At 37.9% G+C, this 12316-nt stretch overlaps 1 protein-coding gene and 1 pseudogene across 3 annotated transcripts in view; one reads left to right on the top strand and one right to left on the bottom strand.

Annotated features, from left to right (window-relative positions):
• OLA1 (Obg like ATPase 1) overlaps nt 1-12316 on the top strand; it is a 171904-nt gene that overhangs the window by 25542 nt on the left and 134046 nt on the right. The gene's annotated exons all lie outside the window — the stretch shown is intronic.
• LOC116418974 lies at nt 2513-2907 on the bottom strand (annotated as a pseudogene).

Below are 12316 nucleotides of genomic sequence, written 5' to 3'. Positions count from 1 at the left end.
AAGTTTTAACTAAAGCCTGTATATTGGCAGAACCTCTGTTTTCCTGACTGGTTTTCTTCTGGTTTTGGTGACTGATGTGAGGATTTCAAAGAGAAGCTGGAGTGAACTGTGACTCCTGGATTTCTGGAGTAGGTCAGTTGAATGAATTGTGAACTGTTCATTGAGACATTAAACACAGAAAAACCAGCAAGTATTGAGAGAGATGATGATGAATTCAGTTTGGGGCAATTTAAAAAATTCTGTAGTTGAGACATCCTGATAGGTGTCTGTCAGAAACTAGAACTGATAGAACACACGTGACAGAAGGATCAGGGCAAGAGAACTGAAGATTTGGGTATGAGAGAGTGAGTTGATGGGTGGAAAAGAACTTAAAATACAGAGTGGGAGTGAAAATAGGAGAGGACTGAAAAATGGAAGGCTTATGGATCTGATTCCCTGATAAGCGTTTATAACAGGTAGGTTGAGTGTAAGGGTGTCATGTGGTTAGGGAGGGATATTTGACTTAAAATTTTCCAAGCAGGAGCAATTTAGGATGATGGTAAGGTCCTGATAATGTTGGTAATAAAAATGTCTCTGGTTTTGTTGTTTCTTACATAATATTCATTTGATGTGTTTTTCTGACCCTTGGGGGGAAAATGAATTTGGTGAGGAGCATACATACTATACTGTATTTAGGTCAGGCCAAGATACTATCATTCAGGAAGGAAAGAAAATCCAATTAAACTAGATACTATGCTCTTTTAAAGTGATTGATCTCAGAATGTGAAAGTGTCAAAATATGCATCTTAGAATTGATGAAATACAGTGTATATATTATTGTATAGTACATAGAACACTGAATGATACATTTATAATCAGAACTAAAAAAAAATCCTTAGATTTATAGTCAGAAAGAAAGACTTGTAGAGATTAGAAAGATTAGGGATTACTTTGAGGCTGTGAAAATTGATAATTCTTTAATTTCAACTGTCAGATATATGTTAGTGTTTAGAGTACTTTTCAGCTTTCTATTAGAACATCTGAAAGTTCGGGAACAGAAAAAATTGTTAATGAGAAGTTTTCGTTTATCAATGAATTTTAATTTATTAATGTCATGTTTATCTCCATTAATTTGATTAATTTTGAAAAATTAACTTTTCCCTCACCTTGTTTACGTCCCTGGGTTATTAGAAATATGTAAGATATATACATTGTTGCAAACACACGTACTTGTTTAAAATGCAAATACTCATCTTGATGGATTTGCTTTGGCTTTAAATCTTTAGATCACTCTATCTTATTCGTTTGACCCATTTGACTCTTATAAGTGTGGTAGGTGCTGAGGGATGTATTGGTGAGTAAAAACAGACATGACTGTTTTTCTCATGAGCTTATCCAGTGGAGGATATAGACATTGAATAAAATGGTCACATAAATATTAGATGTCTTTCCAGTTGTGTACAAGGAGAAAGGAATATGTGTGTGAGTATGCAGTGTTACCTTGAGGAGGTGACAGTTATGCTGAGAGGTAAAAGCTGAATGGGAGCTAAGGTAGCAAAAGGAGGAAAGGAAAGATTAATTTTTCAGAGTAAATGGTTTGTTTCAAGGCCCTATGGTGGAAAGGAGGCTGCTGCCTTAAGAACTGCCATGGTGGATAGAATGAATGATGAGGAGTAGCGATGGAAAAGAGCCCAGGGATATAGTTAGGGATGTCATTAAGTTCACCATATTAAAGATATCCATCTGAAATGGCTTAAATAAAAAATACTTTATTTAGGCCGGGCGCGGTGGCTCAAGCCTGTAATCCCAGCACTTAGGGAGGCCGAGATGGGCGGATCACGAGGTCAGGAGATCGAGACCATCCTGGCTAACACGGTGAAACCCCGTCTCTACTAAAAATACAAAAAACTAGCCGGGCGAGGTGGCGGGCGCCTGTAGTCCCAGCTACTCGGGAGGCTGAGGCAGGAGAATGGCGTAAACCCTGGAGGCGGAGCTTGCAGTGAGCTGAGATCCGGCCACTGCACTCCAGCCTGGGCGACAGACCGAGACTCCGTCTCAAAAAAAAAAAAAACAAACAAAAAAAACTTTATTTATTTATTTGAGACAGAGTCTTGCTCTGTCCTCCAGGCTGGAGTACAGTGGCATCATCTCGGCTCACTGAAACCTCCACTTCCCAGGTTCAAGCAATTCTCCTGCCTCAGCCCATCCAATAGCTGGGATTATAGGAGCTCACTACCATGCCAGGCTACTTTTTGTATTTTCAGTAGAGACGGGATTTCACCATGTTGGCCAGGCTGGTCCCGAACTCCTCACCTCAAGTGATATGTCCACTTTGGCCTCCCAAAGTGCTGAGATTACAGGTGTGAGCCGCTGTGCCCGGCCTAAATACAAAGGATTTTAAATGGACAATTGAGGTGGGGATGGAGGCAGATGAAATTGTTCCAGCAGCTTATTTTGCAATTACAGTATTCAGTTGAGTTGCACCTTTTTTTTCCCATGAGGCATTTTGTTTGTAAATATATGTATTACATCCCTAGAAAAAGAATCCCAGGATTTTCCCTCTTGTGTGTTTTCGTCTTGCTTCTTCATGGTCCATGATGCCAGCTGAGGTTGTCAGTACAATGAAACCAAACTGGCGGGATGGAAGCAGGTTATTCTGCCAGTTTTATAGATCTTTGAGTTGCACTCAAATCTGGGGCTGATCACTCCACACTTGTTTGGCCTGCCTGTAAGGTTCACAACAATTTTCCCAGCTCTGTGATCATCAATTATTTCAAATTCGCCAATGTAACCATGCTTCATCATCACACTGAGAAACCGGACGATGACTTTGGAGCACGGCCTAATAAGCACCTTGCATTTGTCTCTCCTTTCTGCATTGTTGATGCTCTTGAGAGCATCAGCCAGGACATTCATGTGCACGGTTGTGGCGGCACTGAAAGATGGCAGAAAGGGAACGGGAGGGGAGAGCGCACGGAGTTGGAGTTGCACTTTTAATGTTTTAACCAATCAAAATGGGCTGAGCACGGTGGCTCATGCCTGTAACACCAGCATTTTGGGAGACGGGGGTGGGCAGATTGCTTGAGTTTGAGACCAGTCTGGACAACATCATGAGACTCCTGTCTACCAAAAATACAAAAAATTAGCTGGGTATGGTGGTGTGTGCCTGTGGTCTCAGCTACCCGAGGCTGGATTGGGAGGTCTGCTTAGCTTGTGAGGCGGAAGTTGCAGTGAGCCAGCGTCGTGCCACTGCACTCTAACCTGGGTGGCAGAGTGAGACCCATCTCAAAAAAAAAAAAAAGGAAAAGAAGGGAAGTGAAAATGGAGTAAGTTGCCAATAGTTTGAATTTTCATTTTATATAAAACTATATTTCCAAGATACTGATGATTTCCCCAGATAATGTTTGAGCATAAACAATGTAGAAAAGTTTTTATTTATTTATTTTTTTTTAAGAGTCAGGGTCTTGCTGTGTTATCCGGGCTGGTCTTGAACTCCTGGACTCAAGCAGTCCTCCACCTTGGCCTGCCAAAGTGCTGGGATTACAGTCATGAGCCACCGTGCCCGGCCAGTAATGTATAAAGCTTCTTTCATACATAAAATGTGTTTGCCCAGGTGTGATGGCTCATGCCTGTAATCCTAGCACTTTGGGAGACTTACGCAGATCACTTGAGCTTAGGAGTTCAAGACTGGTCTGGGAAGCATAGGGAGACCACACCGCTGAGAAAAAAAAAAAAAGAAAAAAAAAAATTAGCCAGTCTTGGTGGCCTGTGCCTTGTAGTTTCAGCTACTTGCGAGACTGGGGCGGGAGGATCACTTGAGCTCAAGAGTTGGAGGCTGCAATGACTTGTGATTGCACCACTGCACTCCAGCCTGGATGGCAGAGCAAGATCCCCTGTCTAAAAAAATAAAAAAGATTAAAAGAATCTATACACATTACTTAGTTTGTTTACCCTCAAATAACATACCCTCCCACCCACTGGGGTTTGCTGCTTAATGTAAAGGTATTTCAGATCCCTATCCCCATTAGTCATTTAGAGTTCTTGCTAAAGTTTTATTTTCAGTAGTTTTCTTGTTTGCAAAGTGTACTAATGAGGACATGCAAGATAGTAGACATAATGAAAGATTATTTTCTTGTTTGAATATGTACAGATCTGGAGCTACTGTAGTTTTTTAAAGTATATTTTTGAAGTTACTGTATGCTAACTCATAACTATGGATTCAGCTATATAAACAGTTTATCTTTCACTAAACAAGTGCTGCTGAGGTGAAAGTTAGGTCTTATTTTGACACTTAAAAATATAACAACTGTCAGGATTTGCATGAGGAATTACAAGAGCTCATCTTTTTTTTCTGGTGGTTTTTTTTTTTTAATCAGAAAAGCTTTGTGAGAAATATTTTTATAGTACAAATGAATGTCTGCTTATTACATTTAATTTGAAAACAGAATCAGAGTCTTCACTTATTGGAGGGTCACTTACTTTTCTTGCCCTGGTTTAAATCCTTGGAATACTTTTCCAAAAGAATATCGGTACTTCAGTGATAGTAAGAAGCTGAAAAAAAAGATTCAAAGCCAGGTGCAGTGGCACATGCTGGCAATCCTAGCTACTCAGGAGGCTGAGGCCCGAGGATTGTTTGAGCCTAGTAGTTTGAGGCTGTAATGTGTTATGATTGTGCCTGTGACTGGCCACTTCACTGTAGCCTGGGCAACAGAGCGAGACTTTGTTTCTTTTTAAAAAAAGAGAGAATACTGATTCAAGAATGATCTAATAATCTGCTGTCTAGGTGAAACTTTGCGTGTAGTTAATTGAAGATTCTCATCTTGTGTGTAAGCCCAGTTTGCCCCAAATGTGGACTAATTTTATATAGCAGGTAGATGCAGCATTAAAAATTTTTCTATACACAATAATATGGATGAATCTCAAAATAATTATGCTGAGTGGAAGAAGGCAGTCCAAAAAAAGAGCGTATACTATGATTCCATTTATATAGAATTCTAGAAAGTGCATACTAATTAGAAAGCAGATCATGGTAGCCTGGTGGAGGAGCAGAGAGAGGGATTATAAAGGGCTGTGAGGAAACTCTTGGAGTGGTGGATATGCTCATAATCTTGATTGTGGTGATAGTTTCATAGGTGTATGCATATGTCAAGACATGTATACATCTGACTACACTTTTTGTACATTTTATTGTATGTCAGTTTCACCTCATTAAAGCAAAAAAAGTGGGAAAGAAAACTTTTCTTATACTTTTCCTTTTAGGGGAGCTTTGTTTGTACTCTGTTTACTTTGTTTCTGCAGTGTAAGTGTTGGAAATAATGTCATATTTTTAGATAATAATTAGCAGGTTGGTGCAGCTATTTACATTGATTTAAAAATGAAAATAGGGCCGGGTATGGTGGCTCATACCAGTAATCCCAGCACTTTGGGAGGCTGAGGCGAGTGGATTACTTCAGCCCAGTAGTGCGAGAGCAGCCTGAGCAACATAGTGAGATCTTGTCTCTAGAAAAAAAAATTAAAAGGAAAAATAAAACCTGATTATTTATGAGCCTTAAAATTTTGTGAAGAACTTTGGGTTTTGGTGCAATTATAGTGAAATTATTTCTCTCTCATATATCAGTCTTGGAAGTACAAAATCTTTTCAGTTACAGAATTTGTTAAACTTGTTTCCAAAATACAGTTGACCCTTGAACATACTGGGGTTAGGGGAGCTGAGCCCTGCACAGTTGAAATTCGGATATAACTTTTGTCTCCTCAAAAACGGAACTACAAATAGCCTACTGCTTTCTATTATTTTATCACTAATAATAGAAACAGTCAATTAACACATATCTTGTATGTTATATATATTATATTCTATATATATATATATATTTTTTTTTTTTTTTTTGAGACGAAGTCTCGCTCTGTCACCCAGGCTGGAGTGCAGTGGCCGGATCTCAGCTCACTGCAAGCTCCGCCTCCAGGGTTTACGCCATTCTCCTGCCTCAGCCTCCCCAGTAGCTGGGACTACAGGCGCCCACCACCTCGCCCGGCTAGTTTTTTTGTATTTTTTTAGTAGAGACAGGGTTTTACCATGTTAGCCAGGATGGTCTCGATCTCCTGATCTCGTGATCCGCCCGTCTCGGCCTCCCAAAGTGCTGGGATTACAGGCTTGAGCTACCGCACCCAGCCTCTATATTCTTAAAATAAAGTAAGCTAGAGAAAAGAAAATGTTTTCAAGAAAATCGTGGCCGGGTGCGATGGTTCAGGCCTATAATCCCAGCACTTTGGGAGGCTGAGGGAGGAGAATTGCTTTGAGTCTAGGAGTTTGAGACCAGCCTGGTCAACATAGGGAGATCCACATCTACAAAAGATAACATTAGCCAGCATTGTGGCATGCACCTGTAGTCTAGCTACTCAAGAGGCTGAGGCAGGAGGATTGCTTGAACCCAAGAGTTTGAGCTATGATTGTGCCACTGCACTCCAGCCTGGGTGACAGAGTGAGACCCTGTCTTAAAAAAAAAAAAAGAGAGAATATACATTTACAGTACTATACTATATTTTATTGATACTGTCATCTGTTTACAAGATGAATTGTTTATCTGAAATGGCAGTAACCCCAGGTGCAAACCTCAGTCTATGGTCCATATCAAGCAATTCAACTTTTTCTTGTATTGTCAGTGACTTTTCTCTTCTCTGCTTCTTGGGAGCATTTCCAGCATCACTAGTAGCACTTTGTATAGGTACCATAATGTTATTTTTTATTTTATTATTATTGTTTTAGAGATAGGGTTTAGCTCTATTGCTCAGGCTGGAGTGCAGTGGTATAATCATAGCTCATTGAAGCCTGGAACTCCGGGGCTCAAGTTATCCTCCTGCCTCAGCCCCCGCAAGTAGCTAGGACTACAGGTGTGCACCACCATACCCAGCTCATTTATATATATATATATATATACACACATATATATATATATGTATTTTGTATTTTGTAGCGATATATATATATATATTTTGTATTTTGTAGCAACAGGATCTTGCTGTGTTGCCCAGCCTGGTCTCAAACTCCTGGGCTCAGTCCTCCCACCTTTGCCTCCCAAAGTGCTAGGATTGCAGGTGTGAGCCACTTGCCCGGCTTATGTTCTTCAACATTTTTAGTATTGCGACCATGATGAAAAATATTAATATGCAGGAACCTTGAGGGATCACTTTTTACAGCAATACACAATTTACTGGAGAAATTAACTGCTCACATGGTGATTAATGTCTCACAGTGTTTTAAGATAAGGATACTCGCAACACTCAAGCGTATCCCAATAGCAACCGGAGGTGGCTGTGAAATAATTATGGTAGTACAATATGGAGTACAGTTAATTTTATGCAGTTACAATTTTATACCGCGTTTTTAGTTTATTTACATTTCCCTTAAATGTGAATGGTTCCATGTATGGTCTATAAATGTATCTAAGTTTTGATAAATTTTAACTTTTTATAATAGATTTGTGTATATCTTACAGTAGTAAGTGATAAAATAGACAAGTATCTATGTATATTTTATGCATGCATGGCATACATAGTTTTTTCTTTTTCCATATTTCTAGGCTACATGTTTCATCTACATGTTTTTTCAAATTGTTACAAATCTTCAAAAAATTTTCCATTGTATTTATTGAAAAAAAGTCTGTGTGTAAGTGAATCCTCGAAATTCAAACCTAAGTTCAAGGATCAACTGAAGTATTTATTGACAAGTTTATTAGCAAATTTGTTATGTAAAGCATTTAAAAATATTTGTAAAGTTCAGGAGTGTACATATTTTATTTTACAAATTGTCGTACAGTAAAGTAGACATTTTGGGTTTACAGTTGTGTGAATTTAACATGCTTATAGATTCATAAAACCACCACAACAGTATGGCTACAGAACACTTTCATCATTCCAAAAACTCCCTTCTACTCACATTCTTTTATGGATCTTTTAGGTGTGTTTAAATACCAGAATGTTCTTTTCATTCTTGATGTTTTGGAAATATTGCTCTTACTTTCTTCCAAAGTTTACTTTTTAAAAGTTCTTCTTATTTACTTATTTTTTTGAGACAGTCTTACTCTGTTGCCCAGGCTGGAGTGCAATGGCATGATCTTGACTCATGGCAACCTCCACTTCCAGGGTTCAAGCAATTCTCCTGCCTCAACCTCCCGAGTAGCTGGGATTACAGGCACCTGCTGCCATGCCTGGCTAATTTTTGTATTTTTGGTAGAGACAGGGTTTCACCATGTTGGCCAGGCTGGTCTCAAACACCTGACCTCAGGTGATCTACCTGCCTCAGCCTCCCCAAGTGCTGGGATTAGAGGTGTGAGCCACCGCACCCAGCCCCTTTCTAAAATGCTTAACAAAATTTTGTGTTAAACCAAACTAAATTTTGAACTAATGGTCAGAGCTGCCTATTTCTGAAACGTATAAAGAATTTGACACATTCCAGACATTTTACTGTCTGGAAAATATAGGATAATGTGAAAATGGCAAGACTCCTGTGTTTGTTAAACTTTTCCACCCAAGAGCCCTAACCACAAAGGATAAGGAACATGATGATTTTTGGTACGTGGTGTAATGCCACACACTTTACTTCAAGAAAAAGTTTTTAGAGTCTCATGGTTTCTTTTCCTCTGTATTTCCAGCAGTCTCCAGTTTGAGAGGTAGGATCTTAGGTTAAGATATAACCCTAGGGCAACCAAGAGGCATATCTGACCAAACTACTAAGTGCAACTTACAATAATAATAATGAATATTTTTATAGCACTTTGCTTAGTTAGTACTGTTTATTTATTTACTTTTTTGAGGCAGAGTCTCTCTCTGTTGGCCAGGCTGGAGTGCAGTGGTGCAATCTCGACTCACTGCAACCTCTGCATCCTGGGTTCAAGCTATTCTCATGCCTTAGCCCTCTGAGTAGCTGGGACTACAGGCGTGCGCCACCATGCCTGGCTAATTTTTGAATTTTTAGTAGAGACGGGGTTTTACCATGTTGGCCTGGCTGGTCTCCAACTCCTGGCCTCAAATGATTCGCCTGCCTCAGCCTCCCAAAGTGCTGGGATTACAGGGGTGAGGCACTGCACCTAGCCTTGCTTTATTTTTAATAATACATTATTGGTTTTTTTTTTTTTTTGGTGAATATTGGTTTTAAATTTCAATACTTTTGTTCATTTTTTATATTTAAAAAATTGTGGTAATATATACATAACGTAAAATTTGCCACTTTAATAATTTTTAGGTATAGAGTTTAGTGGCATTAAGTACATTCACATGTACTTTTAAAAATTACAAATGACATTGCTAATGAATACTCTTTTTAAAAAAACTTTTATGATAGATTTTTCTCTTTCATCTTCAATGAACAGAATCATGCTCAGATAAAACGGCCTTCCAAAGATTAAATACAGGAGAAGGAAATAGCAATCATATTATAGGAAGCAAATTCTTTTTAAATTCATACATACAGTAACCTCTCTGAAAGCAGCATGTGTTATTTGGAAAAACCACTAACTTTTTCTCTAGGGCTTCTTGAGCCAATATGACTTTGCCAGTTTTTGGAATCAATATAACTTACTATTGCTGGATTTTTAAATATTTGAATATGATGAAGCTATTGATTTCACCAAATCCTTAGCCTTTTTTTTTTCTTTTGACACCTAAAGATCACTGAGTAAAGATTCTTAATTTTTTAAAGCTGTCATTAGAAGTTTTGAAGTTACATTTCAACAGGAAGCTAAGACATTTGTGTGTTACTTGAAGGATATCACCTTTGGTGGTATCACTGTACCTACTCTCAGGCTATTCATGGATCAAACTTGTTAAGGTTTCTCAGTAAGTACTTAGAGATATGACTTTGGAGACTAGAAGCAAGAGTGCTGCTTTCTAAGCTATGGGACAGTTTTCTTCCCAGTTTAGAAACGTATAGTAGGAGGGTCTGATATATGGGACTGGTATATAATTATTTATAGTTGTGGAAAACAAAATTTCAAGTATGATTTATTTTCAGCTAAGTTTGCGTGTGCATGTCTGTGTGTATGTGTGTTTGACGGTGATGGTGGGAGTAGGGGATATATTGCCTTATTCTTTCCTGAGTTCTGGTCACCCATTGTTATAGTTAAATTTTCTGCCTGTGGATTTATTTTGAATTTTTTGTGTGAATTTCAGTCAGTATACTTTTTCTCGTTAGAGTGTACTCTTTCTAGTTATTAAAAAGAAAAGTGAACTGTAAAACAGCCTCAGGTAGATCCTTCAGGAGCTATCCAGAAGAAGCCATTGTTATCATAGGAGATGACAGCTCCATGGGTGCTATTGCCCCTGAAGACCTTTTAGTGGGACAGATGTGGAGGTGGAAGATAGTGACACTGATGATCCTCACCCTGGGTAGGCCTAGGCTACTGTGTGTATTTGTGTCTTAGTTTTTAACAAAAAGATTTAAAGATAAAAATAAAATTTAAAAACTGAAAAAAGCTTATAGATAATATAAAGAAAATATTTTTATACAGCTGTGCAATATATTTGTGATTTAAGCTAATTGTTATTACAAAAGTCCAAAAAGAGTTAAAAAAATCAAAAAGTTTATAAAGCAGTAAGTTATGGTAAGCTAAGATTAATTGATTATTGAAGAAAAAAATTAACATAAATTTAGTATAGCCTAAATGTACATGGTTGATAAAGTCTACACTTGTCTATGGCAGTATTCCAGTCATTCACATTCACTCACCACTCAATCACTGACTTAGCCGGAGCAACTTCTAGTCTGTAAGTTTCATTCAGGGCAAGTGCCCTATACAGATATATGACTTTTTTTGTCTTTTATACTGCATTTTTACTGTACTTTGTATTTAAATATGTTTAGATACACAAATACTTACCGTTGTGTTACAAGTGCTTTCAGTATTCAGTACAGTAACATGCTGTATAGGTTTGTAGCCTAGGAACAATAGGCTAGACCATTTAGCCTACGTGTGTAGTAGGTTATACCATCTAGGTTTGCGTAAGTACCCTCTATGATGTTCACATAATGATGAAATTGCCTGAAGATGCATTTCTCAGGTGTATCTCCGTTATTAAGCAACTCATGTTTGTAGTTGGGAGTAGTACTCAATAAGGCAAGTCTGATTCTAAAAACAGCACTGTTTGCCTTTGTACCAGTGCTGACCAATGGAAATATAATAAAAGCCATAAATGTGAGCTACATATGTAATTTAAAATTTTTCTGATAGCCACATTAAAAAAAGTAAAAAGACACAGGTGAAATCGATTTTAATAATATTTAATGTAACCAAAAATATTATTTCAGTATGTCAGTATGGACTAGCCATATTTCAAGTACTTAATATCTTAATAACTTAATGGTACTTAATAACTTGTGGCTACTCACTGCAGTATTGGACAGCCAAATCCTGTACTATAAGCATAGAAAAAATTTCAAAAAGATACATTACACTATTGATAGATTTCTGAAAAATAGAACTGGGGTAGAAGGAGAAATGGGGGACTTTTATTTTTTATTTTAGACCCTTTGCTTTTAAAAAAGTGAATATGTATTATTCTGATTTTTAAACTTGAGGAATTTTTCATTTTAAATACCAGTTTTGGATATGATGTGTACAAATGATTCAAATATAATTCTCAAGAGTTCTGCGTTAAAACAATGATAGGATGATTTTGGCTTAGAATGATGTGATATATGGGGTTATCAATAATGTATTTCTAAAATGTTTGTTTTTTAAGCCAAGATAATCATGGTGGTTCTACCAGGATGGTTTAGGTAAGGGGTTTACTCTCAGATAATGAACTTAGTGGGTTCTGTTGTTAGAGAACTTACTTCCTCGATTGTTCTCATAGTATTATGTTTGTACACTCTGTTCTACCGTAAAGTGATATTCTAAGAAACGTTAGTGGAGAGAGAGAGAGAGAGTGAGAGTGTGAGTGTGTGTTCTAGGGAGGAGGAATGGAGGCTGAGGGAAGGGAGGGCTGCCCTTACCTCTTTGTCCTAATAACAAATGAATTTCTTTGCACACAACTGCCTCTTCCCTATTCTGTGTATTCTTGGTGAGGGAATATTATCCAGTTTCCTCCTACTACCTCAGGAGTATGAGGGGGCCTTATCTATCCTCTGCCAGGTAGAGCCAAGAAGTGGCCACTTAACTTAAGCTGGACTTAGAAGGATGCAAAGCTGGAGGGAACATCATTGAGAATTCAGTATTTCATTTCATATGGCCTTTTCTTTTTCAAAGGTAAGAATGATGATAGAGGAAGAAGCGCAGCCTTTTAAGTAGATTTCAGCAGTCTTACTGTCTTTATACCAGTTGTTTTAATATACACAGTGCAGAAT

This window comes from Piliocolobus tephrosceles, chromosome 11 (assembly GCF_002776525.5).
Source record: "Piliocolobus tephrosceles isolate RC106 chromosome 11, ASM277652v3, whole genome shotgun sequence".
NCBI lineage: Eukaryota > Metazoa > Chordata > Mammalia > Primates > Cercopithecidae > Piliocolobus > Piliocolobus tephrosceles.
The sequence above is the reverse complement of the archived record's forward strand: the minus strand, read 5'-3'. Positions and strand labels throughout refer to the sequence as shown.